The 12,765-nt window shown below is 47.0% G+C and overlaps 1 protein-coding gene across 9 annotated transcripts in view; it reads right to left on the bottom strand.

Annotated features, from left to right (window-relative positions):
• SNPH (syntaphilin) overlaps positions 1-9,119 on the bottom strand; it is a 41,946-nt gene extending 32,827 nt beyond the window's left edge. For 5 of the 9 annotated variants that reach the window (XM_055265471.2, XM_055265475.2, XM_055265477.2 and 2 more), the window contains exons 1-2: positions 8,977-9,093; positions 8,614-8,720 (exon numbers count right to left, since the gene is read on the bottom strand). The gene's annotated coding sequence lies outside the window, so the exon portion shown is untranslated. Of the gene's footprint in view, positions 1-8,561; positions 8,580-8,613; positions 8,721-8,976 lie in introns of those variants that run through there. The other 4 variants (XM_055265481.2, XM_055265484.2, XM_055265472.2 and 1 more) reach the window with 4 other exon arrangements.
• Between the last annotated feature and the right edge of the window lie 3,646 nt (positions 9,120-12,765).

Raw genomic sequence — 12,765 nt, 5'->3', positions numbered from 1 at the left:
TCAGAAAAGCAATCGAGGCCCATAAAGACAAGAGAAAGCAGTGTTTGTGGAGACATCTGCTATATACCAGGCTCTTTCCCAAAGGGGACTGCAACAGATCATCCCATCTCCTCTCAGGCAGGAATAATCGATTTCTCTTTGGCAGATGAGAAAATGGCCCAGGGGGTAACACAATTTGTCTGAAGTCCCAGGCTAACAAGTGGCAGAACTGGAAATGAGCCAGGCCTGACTCTGAAACAGCGAGTGGCTCCCAGAAGGCCTAGGGCGGCTTAAGTGGATGGAGCTGTGGCTCCTCCCCTTTTGGCTCTGAGCCCCAAAAGTTAGGAAGGTGGCTACTGTCAGAAGACGTAGTTTGCCTCATGAGGTTTGCCTCACAGCAGAGGTGATGTTTAGCACACCCTTTCTCCCTCTGGGGCTTGATGTCCAAAGTCTGCCACTTCTGAAAGGGAGTCTGGAAGGGAGGCGAATCTTACAATGCAGACAGAGGGGATGTGTGGGAAGTAAGACGGGGGAAGTGGTGCCAAACTGGCTGCCTAATGAGGCTTTGGGAAAGATGCAGGACCCAGGATTTACTGTGCCTCTGTTTCCACCATTTTAAAAGCCAGGAAGGACAGGGAGCTGCCCTTTGCTGAAGGGCACCAGACCGATGGCCTAGCCAGACTGGAGAGCTCAGTGTCCTCAGACTCACTGTCCTTACACAGTCCTCCTCCACTCCCTTCCCAAATGCCAGCTCTTTAGATCCTGTTCTAGTTCCTCCTCTTCCTCCAGGAAGCCTTCTCATATAGTTTCAACCTACCTATTCTTTCTCCTGGGAATGCCAGTGGCACTCACTGCTTGCCTCACCTGTGGCCAGCCCTATACTAGGATTCCAGATCTTCTGGGTTACAGCTGTCAGGCACAGCCTTTCCAAACTCCATCCTATGGCGAGAATTCCTCCTAGAACATCCAGTCCTATGTGAGCAGCCCAGAGATGAGGTGCCAGCTCTCAAAACACATTGTTTTGTTACTAGATTTTTGTTTGTTTGTTTTTAGAATTTTCTCCCTTTTATCCCTTGAACTGAGCCAAAATTTGCCTTCCTTGCTGGCACTTGCAAGGACTGGTCTGGTATCTGTCTCTCAGGGCATGCGGAAGCCCACACTCTCCCATGCCTGCACTTTGAATACCTTTACCCCTGAAAACTGCTATCCTGTCACTACAGTGTGGGAAGCCACATCCTGTATACCTGTGTGGGAGTCCCCACCACAGCACTTGTGCTTATATAACTTTGGGCCAGTTTCTTCTTTCTAGTGGTCCTAGTTTTCTCAACTATTAAAAAACTTCCTATCTTACCAAGCAGCACAGTGCCTCACCTGTTGTGTGTGTTCAACAAATGGTAGTTTAATTTATTTTTTGTTCACCAATCACTTCTTTAGAGGCAGTATGGCTTAGAGGGAATAACGCAGCTCTGATGCCAAAGAGACTGGCATCTAAGTGTAGGCTCTGCTACACAGCCGCTGTGCAACCTTGAACAAATTTCCTCCCCTCTCTGAGTCTCAGTGTCTTCCTCTATAAAACAAGGATAACATATGCTAAGTGGGCCCGGATTGGTTGACTGCTTCTTTTTTTCTCTGACCCATCTTTATGTTGCCTTTCTTTCGCATCTGCCCAGTTTTCCAGGCTACGAATAACACAGCTATATCACTGTGTGGCAGGCACAGTGCTGAGTGCTTCAGATGAAGATTCCATTCAGTTCCCATTCGCCCTCTAAAACAGGTGCTGTGAGGGCTAGCACCTCATACTCAGAAGACACACAGTCAAATGGCAGCTGTTGTTAATATTTCTATGTGCCAGGCCCTGTGCACCACCCACAAACCTTCCCTCCAACCAACCTAAACAGCTCCCCGAGGGTAGGGACCACATCTTGGTGCCTGCGTGCACAGCAGATTCTCAGTATATGTTGGTTGAATGAATGGTTGTAAATACTTCTTTGAATTCCTTCACCGTGGCCAGAATAGAACCTCACCATGATAGGTGCTTGATGAATATTTGATTAACTGGAGCCACAAAAAACGTGAACTGTCATCAGTGGCTTTAATCTGAATCCTAGAAGGCCCTGAAACCGTGGTAGGGGTCCTTCTGCTAATTAAGAGCTCCTCTGAGGTCCTTCACTAAGAACACTCTAGGCTGTCTCTGCAACCAGATCCCAACTTTTCCTCTGCAGGGACCATGTGTCAGAGCTGTCCACAGAGAGACTGCTTGCTGTCCAGACCACAGGACAACCCAAGGAGAGGGCGGCAGAAGCTCTGCTGCAAGGCCGGTGTGGCTTCCAAAGAACAGGAACTACCCCACCCACTGAGGACCTGCCAGGAGCCTCTCTGCACCCTTCTTTCTCAAAGGTGGCTTCTGTGTCAGGCTGCACAGGCCACCAACCAAGTTCCCTCTTCTGAAGCTGCCGACCAAGCTTCCAGAGACCCTGTGGTAGGGAGGCATGGCTAGGGCCAGCTTCAAGGGGTACAGAGGTATCTGGAGGCCTCAGTCCCCACAGACTCAATCCTGACAGTGCTGCCAAAAGGGAAGGGGCACCATGAGGGCCTTTGAAGCTGGGGTAGCCAGAAGCAGAAGATCACAAGCTGCCAAAGTCAGGCTAAATGCCCTAGCCTTGCAAACAAGGCATTCCCTGGCCTAGGCTGCCTTTCCAGCCTTCTTTCCTTTCTCTGCCTTCATCTGTGGGCCAGCCAATAATGACTGAACACTATGTGCCCGGCATCTAAAACTTTACATCTGAGGTCACAGACAGATGGCCAGGCACATACACATTTTAATATGTGCATTTAAAAATGTTGTCTAATCAGCTACATTTTAAAAATTAGGAGATGTCAAAAACAAATAGGCAGATTTCTATCTTATAAATCAGAAGATCTGACAACATTGGGCACATGTTCTTGTAGGCAAGAATGGTGGGAGCAGGACAGCAGCTGCCTCTTTCAAGCAAGTACTTTCCAATGTGCTACAATCCCCAAACAGACCAACCGGCCTGTTTTACCTTTGTAGACAACTACATTTGACATCCCTTGCTTAACATATTTCATTTTGGTGTAGAGTCTTCCTAATGACCTTAGGAGACAACGTCATTTCCCAGTTTTACAGATGAGGAAACAGAGGCTCTGAGGGAAAAAATAACTGGGCCAAGATTCAAACCCCAGCAGTCCAACTTGAGAGCCAAACACAAGAACACGAGTCTGTGGCAAAAATGAGGAAAATACAGACAATGCAATGAGTTTTTAACAAAGCAAAATGTATTCAATTTGAAAGGATGCCATTTTTCCCCTGATAACATGGCCTTCTTACTTGGGGGAATAGAAATATTAAAATGTTCTTTGCCTTATTATATGATAGTGATGGTAAAGAGAACCCTAAGTGTCATCTGAATGTCCTCATCTGGTAAAATAAAAAGCTAGCGAACCAAGGACGGATTCCCAAATGCACTGGTCTTTGTGAAATCTAAGTCCAAGACCCACTGCTCTGCTACAGACTTCCTGTCCCAGTAGGACAGCAATCTTCTGTTATTCCTCTTGATTAAAACAAAAAACAAAAACTCATAACTTCATCTAACCATATCTGCATCATTCTATTTTTGAAGAGGTGGCTTTTGAACTGAGTCTTTCCCAACGCCTCTCCCCCTAGCAAATCCACAAAGCATCTGTTCATGCCTTTTGTTATATTTATCTTATTCTTCCTCAAGTTACAATTATATGTATCCTATCCACCCTTCTACCCCCTAAAGTCATTACAGAACAGAAGAAAGACACTTTGGGAGGCCAAGGCAGATGGATTGCCTGAGGTCAGGAGTTTGAGACCAGCCTGGCTAACATGGTGAAACCCCTTCTCTACTAAAAATACAAAAATTATCCAGGCATGGTGGCGCATGCCTATAGTCCCGGCTACTCGTGAGGCTGAGGAAGGAGAATCACTTGAACCCGGGAGGCAGAGGTTGCAGTGAGCCAAGATCGTGCCACTGCACTCCAGCCTGGGTGACAGAGCAAGACGCTGCCTCCAAAAAATGAAACGAAGAAGAAAAAAGAGTTTCTGAATTGTTAGCCACTCAGAGCTAGAAGGGCTCTTAGATATCATCACGTCTGACTCCCATTTTGCAGTCATGGAAAAGCAAAGGGTCTGACCTAAGGCCACCCAGTGGGTCAATGGCAGAGCTGGGGTGAGGACCCAAGTCTCCTGACTCCTCGATGCTGGCTCTTCCTGCTGCGCCAGGCTGCTTTCCAGCCACTCCCGTTTGGTTGGCTCAGCCCCTCAATTCAGAGGACAGTGCTGAGTATGCGACAAACACGTCATAAATATCTGTTCATTAATGCAAAGCAGCCTGGGGTGCACAGGCCTCAGCCTCTCCAAGGCCCTTGGCTTGAGCTTCACATCACCTGCATCAAGACTTCCCTCAGCACCAGCTGTGAACTGGCACCTGGGGCCTCTGGTGGCCTAGATGTAGAAAGACCCCATGTGGCTTAGAAGTGCAATCCCCGTTAGGCCAGAGTTATGAACCAAGCCCTGCTGAGTAATGTTAGGCGAATGACTTCACCTCTCAGGTGTTAGGTGTTCCTCCAGACAGACAGGTGGGATGCCTAGAATAGACATGAAGAAGAATTCCTCAAGCCTATCAGATGGTTATAGGCAGAAGACAGTCTTCATCAGAGGAATTTCAAAATCCCACTTCTAGAAGCCTCTAAGGACAGGAAAGGTTCTGGTCTACCTGGGACAAACGGATAGTTCCATCAAAATTGTGCTACAGAGTGAGCTTGGATGGTCCCCCAGACTCTGTGTCCACCTTCTGGATCAATGAGGACAGGAGCCAACAAGTCTTTAGGGCTGTTTACATTCTAAATCGAGTAGAACCCTTTACTATTATTATTAAATTATTATTCACAAGCTCAATGCCAAAAATAGAGATGACAATGGCATCATCTCTCTAAAGCCTTCCTGACCCACTCAGTAGGAAAGATCATTCCCCTCTCTCTGTCCCGCCACCCCATCACACACATATCAGTATGTCTTATAGCTTCCAGATGTTTTCTCATATCTACACGTTTAGGTATCTGTCTCCCTCTGTTAGATATGAGCTTCTTGAAACTAGGACTCACCATTTACTCTTTCCTGCATGCTATGCACTTAGCCCAGGGCCTAGCTAATAAATAAGGACAAATGCTGATCAATGTTTAGCAAGTTAAGGAATCCCCACCACCTCCAATACTGGAACAAGGGTGCACGTAGGCCTTTTGGAGCCAGTAGATGCATGCAGATCATTTAAGGTATGGGAACTCTCGGAGGGAAACTGGCTGACCCAAGGTTACTCAGTCATTGAGAGGGCTCAGACTAAAAGCAACTCTTTGGACACCCAGTCCAGTGCACTTCCAGCTAAACATTTTCTAGGTTCTATGACACACTGGTTGTACGACTCTGGGTAAGACCCTTCGCCTCTCTGCCCTGGCTTTCTCACTTATAAAAATGGGTAAATTTATATATAGTGCCTACATAATGGGATGATCTGAGCAGTAAATTATTGAACCTGTATAAAACAGAGCACAACACATAAGAAGACTAAAAAAGTGTGTCTGTCCTGACTGTCATTAAGGCCTAACCATTATCCTCGGTAAAGGGGCATCCACCAACCATCAGCAAAGCAGGGCTCATGGTGAAAGGAAAACTCTCCATTCCTGGCTCACACAGTTTTCAACCAGGAAGTACCCTGCACCAGTCACCTGGGAGAAATGCCTGATCACTCACAATAAATTGTTCACAGCTTTTTCTTCTCCAAACCCCTATTCACCTGCAAGTGCACACACAACTCACAGCATCAGCAAGGTATGCATGAAGAGGCAGCGAAACTTTGGAAGAGGATGATCCAGACAGACCTGGTCTCAGACAACAGTTCTAGCTGGGCAATCCTCAGCAAGTCACTTATTCTCTCCAAGCCTCAGTCTCCTCATCTTTGAAACAGTCATAATTTTCTTTAAGGATTACCTGAGATAGTTAATGGTCTGGGACTTCATAAATGATGTTGAGGGTAATAATAATTGTCCGATTTTTATTTAACAAAATCCACTTGGCAGAATGTCAGAAGCAGAAGGGGTCTTAGAAATCACTTAGTCCAGTCCCATCATTATATAGATGGGCACACAGAGGCCTTGAGGGGAGGCCTGACTGGCCCAAGGTCACATAATAAGGCAGTGGTTCAATGAGACATGGGACCTGGGTCTCCTGACTTTCTACTGCATATCCATGTTGTCCCACTTGATTCTAATTATCTGCTCCCCTCCCTCAAACACAGAAAATGGCTAGAATCATTCCCTTCCCAATCCTCCTCCCTTCACAGTCATCTCACACCAGCCAGCACCATCTGGATCCCTTTTTGCCAACATCACCACCCTCCCAGGCACATCTGGCCCCTTTTGGTCTAATCAGGAGCCCTAGAGGAGTAGGCAAAGCATCTGTTAATCACCAGCAATAGCAATAATAACAGTAGTTGTAATAGCAATAATAATGACAACCAACAACCTGGACGATGTCCTACACTTAAAAGGGCCTTCACCTACACAATCAACACATTCCTACAGTTTCTCCCTAACCTAGTTGGCTTAGGGACATAATTTCCTCAAGTTTGTTTCATTCAACACTTACGGAGCACCTACTTTGGGCCTACTCATGGGCCAGAGGCTGGAGATATAGAAAGGAAAATGATAGGGCCTCTGCCAAATAGGAATTTAGGGTGGGGGTGGGGGGACATGACAACTTCTTTTGGCCCAAATGGTGCAGCAGCAAAATTCCCCACCCAACCCTATGGAGAACCTCCTTTATCATGCTGTCAAAAGGCAGGAGGTATCTATGGAATAAAGAGGAGTGAGAAAGGCTTGAGTGCTAGGCTGAAAATGACAGCAGGAAGGAAGATAAAGAATCGAAAATACAGGCACCAAAAACTTGACTGCCTGGCCTCAGGGTGACTCTAGGGAGACACTCCAGGGAGGGCAAGAGAGCCACAGTGGGATTCCTGTGAGATCCGGAAGACCTGATCCCTGCCCTGCTGCCAGCACACAAGATTCTGCTGCTTCTGTTCCCTCAGAGACTCCGCCCTTGGATGCCAGGATTTTCCAAACCCAATGCTGGGCTACAGGCCTCCTTGGGACCATCATTTGCTACAATGATGTCACAACCTTTGCAGTGGAAATGTTGCTGCCTGCCTAAGCCCTCAGCCTGGTGGCCCAATACACTTCAGCTTCATTACCCCTGGCAGGGACACCATCTGCAGGGGTGTGGAAGAGACAGGCAGGGGATGGGGAGAAGAGGACTAAAAGCAGTCACCTCTTCCTCTCTTCCCCCAGCCTATCTCCCAAGTCCTGAGTTCCTGAGAACCTACTATGTGCCAGGCACAGGCACTATTTTAGGTCCTTCCACATACATCTCATTTAATTTTCACATCAGCCCTCTGCGGGCTGTACCCCTAGATTTACAGATGGAGAAACTGAAGCTGGGGGAAGGGAAGTCACTTGGCAGCTCAGGGATGTCAACATAGGACTGTCTGGCACCTCCAGCTCCTTGAGGCCCACAAGGTCAGTGTTTCACTTAAGAAGTCAGAGTTGAAAGAGATCAACTGAGGAAACCCCAATTATTTCATGAACCTAAATTTAAATTGCCTTAGCAGAGGGGTCCCCCTGACATGTAAAAACTGCTCGAGTGATATACTAAAATTATACAGATCATTTAATCCAATTCCTGCATTTAACAGATGAGCAGACAGACACCCACGCCTAAAGAATTTTAAAATGGCTACTTGTGGCCAACTAGCAAGTTAAGGGCCTAGAACCCCAATCTCTGGCACTTTCCTTACACGACTCTGCCTGCAGAGATCACCTTTTTCTAAGAAGCTCCTCCAGCCCATCCCGACACCACCAGATGGGCAGAGAAGGCAGAGGAAACAGGCAGCATGTGACCGGCCTCTCTTTCAGTCTGCAGGGTTGGGAAGGGAATATGGGGCTCCCCAGGCTAGTAGGTGTTGCAAACAGCCCAGCTCCCGACTGGGGAGTGGAAGGCTTCATATCCCAGGGAAGCTCCGGGGAGACGGAGGCTCAGATCGTCCACTCTAAGACTTATGGGCATTTTCTCCCCAGATCTACTGCAGGGCCCTGATGCTTCTCAGAGGGAAAGATGGGATGGAAGCAGTCATTGGCACTTGACCTTGGGGTGGGTGTGGGGTTCCATCCTTCTCCCACTTCCAGGTACCCCTGCTCCTCCTCCAAGAAGGAAAAGAGAAGCTTAAATGTTTGCCAAATGCCAGAAGAGGAAGACAAATAAAAATTAGGGGGTGGGTTCCCTAAAAACCTCCTAATCTCCCACTTTGGGCATCTTCTCTGCTGCAATCAGCACCCTCTAATTCGTACATTTCACGGAGGGGGAGGGAGGGAAGCGCTTAAAGGGATGTAGGGGAATGAAGGGAGGGTAAGAATGAGTCACGATTAACCCCTCTCAGGCTGGTGCCCTCCAAGGGATTCTACCGCAGCGAGCGGTTGCAAGCGGCCCCGACCTGCCGCGGTGCAGCGCAGGGCCAGCTCCCCGCTCCGCCGCGGCCTCCTCACCTGAGTCCACTTGCCCTCCGCAGCCCCGCCGGCTCGCACCACTCCGGCCCGGCTTGGCGCAGCGCCTCTGCAGTCGCTGCTGCAGCAGCCTGGCCCTGATCAGCGACCTGCGGGGTTAGGAAAAAGAGATAGACCGGGGCGGGTGAGCGCCGGCGGAGGACACCCGGGCAGCTGAGCCCCCGGCCGCTGACAGCTGGGCCGCTGCAGCCAGAAGGCTTGGAGGGCAGGCTGCCTGCCGGGTGCTCCGTCCCCTCCTCCTCGCGGCCCGCGGCCCCCACCCCACCCCCTGGCACTTGGCACTCTGGACTGCCGCGGGTGCAGCTGGGCGGTGGGCCCGGAGGTCCCCGAGGTCCTTGTCATCACCTGCGGAGGCTTCCATGGCTTCAGCTGCCCTGCCGGGGCCGCCGAATTGCTCTCCCGAGCCCCTGCAGGAGGCGGCTAGCTGGGTGCTCGCCGGGGCTGGGGCTGCCGGGAGGGAGGGGCGGGGAGGGTGAGGTGGATGGAGGGGACCAGCCAGTCGGCGGCTCGCCGGCAGCTGCGTAAGCGGCCCGTCTTTACTTTCCTTCTTAAAGAGATAGTTAGTATCTTGCTCTAGAGGGCCTGGGAGCAGAGACAACGAGCACACGGGGAGCGGGGGCCTCTCCCACCTACACACCAGCGGGTATTTTGAGCTGGGCGATCGACTGGGCGTGGTGGAAAGCGTCTTGGTCGGCTGTGTGACCCTGTGCAAGTCCCTTCACCTCTCTGGGCCTCAGCTTTTTCTTCTGTAACATGGGGTGATGATACCAGTCTCACTCCCTGGCACATAGTTGGCTCTAGTCAAATAGTAATTTTTATCTAAAAGCCTTTAGGAACATTTTTCATTGCCCAAACCAAGTCTGAGTACCAGGGTTATTTAATGTGAATGGCAAGCACTTGGGCTACTAACAATGATATCAGGAAACTTAAGTGTCTGAAAATGGAAATGTTTTCCTCTGAAGTAGTAAAAAGGTGAATCATTGGAAAGATCTCGGAGAGATAAGTAATCACAACTTAAAATGTTCATTGTGGCTCTTTTCCCTCTGTCTTCCATCTGTCACAGGGAAAACAAGAAGACCAAAAAGTCCAAAAAACTGGATTTTCTGCCTAGCCCTTCCATTTCTAGCCATACAACTTTAGATAAGTTAACTCACTTTCTGGGCTTGGTTTCTTATCTGCTTCATGTGTGGGAAGTAGGTGGAGTGGGAATGGGCTCCTTCTTTCTGAACTAGGCCTGTCTGATCTGTCATTACTCTGCTCTAAACCATCCAGTGGTTTTCTGTATCGCTGTCCACCACCTGCCCTCATCTTACTCCAGCTCTCTGACTTCATCTTGCGTGGCTCTCCCCATCACTCACTTTTCTCCCATCAAGCTGTCCTTCTTGCTGAGGCCTCACTGCTGGGCCTTTGCATTTGCTGTCCCCTTTGCCTAGAACACACCAGAGAGCCACATGGTTCAATCCTTCCTTTCCTCCAGGTCTCTGCTCAAATGTTACTGTCTCAGAGAGGCCTTCCTTAACCATTCTACATAAAATACTAACTCCCTCCTCTCCACCTCCTTTGCCCCTAGTTTTGCTATATTTAATTACCAGCTGACCTAGTGTATATTTACTATGTGTCATTTATCACTCCCACTAGAATGTACACTTCATGAGGGAAGGAACTTTGTTTTTTTCCCTTGCTGTATTTCCAGTGCCCAGAGCAGTGCCTAACACATAGTAGGAGCTCAATAAATATTGACTAAGTGGATGAGAAAGCAAGCACACATTGTGCCAGGTCCCAGTCTTCTATGGGAACACTAGGCCAGATGCCATCCTGGAAGTCCTTTTGTCTTAAGTCTTTTAAGGCTCTTAAGTCCTTAAGTCTGTTTACTCTCACCGGTGCTTAACTTGGTACCCTCTACTCTCTGCCCCAAGCTGACTTTTCCAAGAGAAGAATTTGTAAAGTGACTTCACTGATTTACATCATGACTCTGCAGTACTGGCCTGGTGAGAAATAGTTAATATTGATAACGTACATGAAAAAATAATTATTTTAAGTTTACTGTTGCTTTTCACAGTCAAATCTTTTCCTATATCTCTGAGCTGCAATAAATCCATTACTTTTTTTGCAACAAATGCTAATACATTTTGGAGAGGACATTGATTCTATTTTCTCCTGTATTCAGTTAAACTATATCCTATCAGATAGCCATTATTATATTATGTTTTCTAGAAAAACATGGCAGAGCAATTGTAGCAGGAATAGGAAACTAGTTGAAAAAGCCATGTGAAATGTTGAGGCCTTCTGTCCAAAACACCTAATGCTATATTAGCAAGTTAATTGATAAAATGTTTTATCTGCTCTAATGCTCACTGAAATTATAAAAGTGACATTTTTACACTTAAAGTGAAACCAAAGGAAGGCGTGTAATTATTATATGTTTAGAAGGAGAACATTTCTGAGATTGTCATTAAAATATTTTTTTGTCTGTTCCCATGCTGTTTTGTTTATTAATAGAGGTGGGGCTTTACTACGTTGCCCAGGCTGGTCTCCAACTCCTGGGCTTAAGCAATCCTCAGCCTCCCAAAGTGCTGGGATTACAGGCTTGAGCCACCATGCCTGGCTGTCCCATCCTCATGTGTGTATGTGTGTGGAGTTTTGTGTGGGGTTTTTTTTGTTGTTTTTTTTTTTGTTTGTTTTGTTTTTTTTTTTTGGTTTTCTTTTTTTGCTTGATACTTAGAAGACTACATTTCCCAGAAATCTCCACAAGGAACTTCCCCAAAGCAAGAGAGCGACTTCACTCACATTACTCCTATCTGGAATGGTGTTAGCTAGTAAAGTATTCTCTTTAGCATCAGGAAGCAGATGATTGAGAAGAGAACTGGTGTTTAGTTATAATGGAAATTGCAACAAATGAGGATTATAAGTATAAAACAAAATTATTCCTAAGAAATTAGTAATTTTATTTTGTTTTGGACTAGTTGAAAATACATAAAAAATTTTTTTAGTTTCAAAAACAATTTTATTCCAATTCTGGCTAAGCATACTCTCCCACAGAATGCAGCAATAAAACCTGAAAAAAATGCATGTAGCATCTATTTGAGGATTCTGAGACAAAATACTGGCAGGCACATTGGAGAAGAAGCCAGAATTTGACATACCCTACCACTGAACTAGTGGTGAATTTGTCATTTTTATTTCTTCCTATAACTCCTGGCCTGGTCTCAAGGCAGATCAAAATCTGGAATTGGGGCTCAATAAAGAGAAAGCTCCCAAAGAATCTCCCTAGTTTTGACTTGAAGATCAGGAAAAGGGACTTCTGATGCTCAGAGTATGTGGGAGATATCATTTTTCTTTTCCTTTCAAATCTTTTCTCCATTATCGCATGACCCGGGCCCTAGGCCATCCTGCAGTGGTGTCTGTGACAGCAGGAACGCACAGGTGCCTAAAACTCTGAGGGGGGAGAAACTTCTTCAATAAAAGTAGCTGTAGTGCTGAGGGAGGGTGAGCCCCTGTTGTTTTTTTTTGTCTCTGTCCTCCTACCTCCTGGTCCCAGATGCAAGTTCAACTGTGGAAAGTAGGCAGCAAAGCGGAACAGAGTAAATAAAGCTCCAAACAACAGCATTCTGGTGAACCCCAGAGAGAATAAATCAAATGATGATGATGATAATAATAATGGTTTTCAGTTACTGCTGAAAATTAAAAACAAAACAAGATCTTTAAAGCAGTCAGAGAAAAATGATGCATTAATAACACAGGAATAGGCTGGATGCAGTGGCTCACACTTGTAATCCCTGCACTTTGGGAGGCCAAGAGGCAGATTGCTTGAGCCCAGGACTTTGAGACCAGCCTGGGCATCATGGCGAGACCTCACCTCTATAAAAAAATACAAAAATCAGCTGTGTGTAGTGGCATTTGCCTGTAGTCCCAGCTACTCGGGAGACTGAGGTGGGAGGATTGCTGGAGCCTGGGAGGTCGAGGTTGCAGTGAGCCATGACTGACTGTACCACTGCACTGTAGCCTGGGTGACAGAGCAAGATCCTGTGTCAAAAAAAAAATTTAGGAATAATAATTTAAATAATTGTTGATTTCTTATCAGAAACCATGGAGGGCAGAAGAAAACAGAACATTTTTTTTTAATTGCTTAAAGAA

Source organism: Symphalangus syndactylus, chromosome 24 (assembly GCF_028878055.3).
Source record: "Symphalangus syndactylus isolate Jambi chromosome 24, NHGRI_mSymSyn1-v2.1_pri, whole genome shotgun sequence".
Lineage (NCBI taxonomy): Eukaryota > Metazoa > Chordata > Mammalia > Primates > Hylobatidae > Symphalangus > Symphalangus syndactylus.
The sequence above is the reverse complement of the archived record's forward strand: the minus strand, read 5'-3'. Positions and strand labels throughout refer to the sequence as shown.